This window comes from Cervus canadensis, chromosome 10, assembly GCF_019320065.1.
Source record: "Cervus canadensis isolate Bull #8, Minnesota chromosome 10, ASM1932006v1, whole genome shotgun sequence".
NCBI lineage: Eukaryota > Metazoa > Chordata > Mammalia > Artiodactyla > Cervidae > Cervus > Cervus canadensis.
Genome location: NC_057395.1, coordinates 76699471 through 76702902, shown reverse-complemented (window position 1 = coordinate 76702902; position 3432 = coordinate 76699471).

The window sequence follows — 3432 nt, the reverse complement described above, 5'->3', positions numbered from 1 at the left end:
ACGTAGAATACATGTATGTGTGTATATATAATGTATGAAAGGGTCTATATGCACATGGAATATATGTGTATATATGTGTAAAATCTCTAAGTATGTGTGTATATAATATACACATAAAGTGTATGTGTATGTAGGATATATTGACATATGTATATATATATAATAAATGGGAAACATCTATATTTGTGTAGAATAGGGCTTCCCTGGTAGCTCAGCTGGTAAAGAATGTGCCTGCAATGAAGGAGACCTGGGTTTGATCCCTGGGTTGGGGAGATTCCCCTGGAGAAAGGAAAGGCTGCCCACTCTAGTATTCTATATGTATATTCTATATATATCCATTAACATATATATATAATAAACGGAAAGGGTCTATATGTGTGTAGTGTATATATATGAAAATTTTATATGAATGTAAAATATGTGCATATGTGTGTATATGTGTAAGATCTGTGTCTACATAGAATATACGAATATGTGTGTAAAATGCAGGTGTGAAATCTCTGTTTGTAGAATGCTTGTGTGTGTGTGTGTGTGTGTGTGTAGGATCTGTCTGCATGGAGAGTGTGTGAGAGTGCGTGTGTTTGGAACCTCCAGGGTTTGCCAGTCCTGCCTCTCTGGGGAGCAGGCAGGCTGTGCCGTGAGAGGAGACAGGGACCAGTCTCCCCTGCTCCACCTCTACTGTCCTCGGCTGCGGTCACCTGCCCTCTGGTCTGCTGCCGTCACCTCCCCTCTGGCTTCCCTGCTTCTGTGCCCCCTCCCAGCCCACAGTCCACTCTCTGCCTTGGGCCGCAGGCATTCTGTTAGGGTCTGGACCAGATCAGGGCTCCATGGCTCCCACCTTGGAGGAAAACCAAAGCCCTCACTGGAGCCCACAAGGTCCCGCCTGGTCTGGCCCCTTGGACACTCCTGACCTCATCAGTTTCCCTTCTTGGTCCCAGGTGCAGTCGCCCCGGTCACGCCAGGGGCGTGCCTGCCTCAGGGCCTTTGCGCTCACAGTTCTTCTGCCTCAAATATGACTTCTCTCAAGTTTTTAGCAGAAATGCCACCTCCTCACACAGGCCTTGCCTGACCATCCCGTCTAAAACAACACGCTGATTCTCTCTGGCTTCTCACCCTGTGTCGAGGTCCCAAAGATTCTCCCCCTATGGCATTCCGAGCTGGGTGTATGGCTTATCCCTCATCACTTGTCTCTCCTGCTAGAACTTCAACTCCGGGGTTGCAGAGACATGCCTCCCCCTGCCTCGCTGAGCACACTAAGTCCTCAGCCCCTGGCCCACGAGGGAAGGGGCGCTAGCCAGTCACAAACCTCACCAGGATTCAGGTCACATGGCCTCTAGAGCCACGCGGGATTTTCACACCTGGCCTCTTCCTACCACTGTCTTCTCTGCACAGCCCCCTCCTTGACCTGGAGACTCCCTCCTTTGCTCCCAGAAAAGGCTCGAAATTTCTCCTGGGGGCTCTTGGTGTCCTTCCTAACTCCTCCGTCCTGGCCTGACCGCAGAGGGGTTTTATCCTTCCAGGTCCACAGGGTCAGAGAGCAGTGGCTGCTTGCCCAGCCTGCCCTTCCAGGACCACGGCCATCTTTCTTGTGCTCACAAGGCTTCCAGTTCTTCTTCACAGAGGCGAGGGAGGGAGGAGGAAGGGGACAGGAAAGCAGCCCCCAACCCGCCACGCACAGGCACCAGACTCCGAAAACTTCACACACAGACACAGCGGAAGATGCTGGGCTTGGCCTGCCGGACTCTGGAGCTGGTCTGAACCACAGGCTCAGCCGGCTCTGCTTCCTTCTCGTTTGGGGCTGCTGCTGCTGCTGCTAAGTCGCTTCAGTCGTGTCCGACTCTGTGCGACCCCTTAGACGGCAGCCCACCAGTCTCTGCCGTCACTGGGATTCTCCAGGCAAGAATACTGGAGTGGGCTGCCATTTCCTTCTCCAATGCATGAGGTTAACAAACAGAACTTTTCTCGGCTTGCATCTCATTGTTTATTTTTGAAAGGAGCAAAAAGGGAAGTATTGGGAACAGCACCCCCCCACCAGGGCGGTTCTCTACGGCCGCTGAGCCCCAGGGGGAAATTCTGTCTTCTGGGGCAGCCCCGCGCGCACTCTGCGGGAACCCAGCGTTCCAGGTAGCTGAACATCCGGGCAGCTGAGGCTGACCTCCTCAACCAGGGAGCGGAAGAGCGTGGCCTGCGGTTCACTCTGAGCTCTATTAGGCAAATGCGTTTAAATTTTACCAGCTTTGAGATAACGCCCATACCATACAACGTGTACAATTAACTGGTTCCGAGTACACCCCTGGCGTTGGCGTAACCATCACCACCATCCATTTTACCTCCCCAAATACCCCAGTCCCGTGAGCAGTCATTTCCCAGTCCCCCTCCCTGCAACCCCTGGCAACTACAGATCAACTTTTTGCTTCTACAGATTTGCCTCTTCTGAACGTTTAATATGAATGGAATCAGACAGTACATGCCTTCTGTGTCTGACTTCTTCCACTGAGCATAATGTATGCAAGGTTCATCCACCGTGAATCATAAATCAGTACCTTGCTCCTTTTTCTTTTTTTTAAAATTTATTTAGTTTTTGCTGAGTCATGTCTCAGCTGTGGCAGGCTGGATCTTCGCTGCGGCCTGGGGGAGCTTCTGTTCTTGCACCCTCCTTGGCGTCACTCTGGTTGCGCGCACAGGCTGTCTAGTGGTGCCTCGCGGACCCCAGGGCACGTGGATTCACTGACTGTGGTGCAGGGGCTCAGCTGCCCCTCAGCATCAGTCAGTCAGTTCAGTCGCTCCGTCGTGTCCGACTCTCTGCGACCCCATGAACCGCAGCACGCCAGGCCTCCCTGTCCATCACCAGCTCCCGGAGTCCACCCAAACCCATGTCCGTTGAGTCAGTGATGCCATCCAACCATCTCATCCTCTGTCGTCCCCTTCTCCTCCCGCCCTCAATCTTTCCCAGCATCAGGGTCTTTTCAAATGAGTCAACTCTTCGCACCAGGTGGCCTCAGCACGTGGGATATTAATTCCCTAACCAGGGATCAAACTTGAGTCCCCTGCCTTGGAAGGCAGATTCTGAACCACTGGACCACTAGGGAAGTTCCGCTTTGTTCCTTCTTAATGCTAAGTGGTGTTCCATTGTGTGGCCAAACCGTACTTTTTGATCCATTTCTCAGCTGATGGACATCTGGATCATTTCCACTTTTTGTGTCCTGTGAAGAATGCTGCCATCAACATTCCCTTGCAAGGTTCTGTGTGGGTGTGTGTGCATGCTCCGTCACTCAGCCGTGTCTGACTCTGCGACCCTGTGGACTGTAGCCCACCGGGCTCCTCTGTCCACGGGATTTCCCAGGCACGAATACTGGAGTGGGTTGCCATTTCCTACTGCAGGGGATTTTACCAACCCAGGGATCGAACCCATGTCTCTTGCATCTCCTGCAC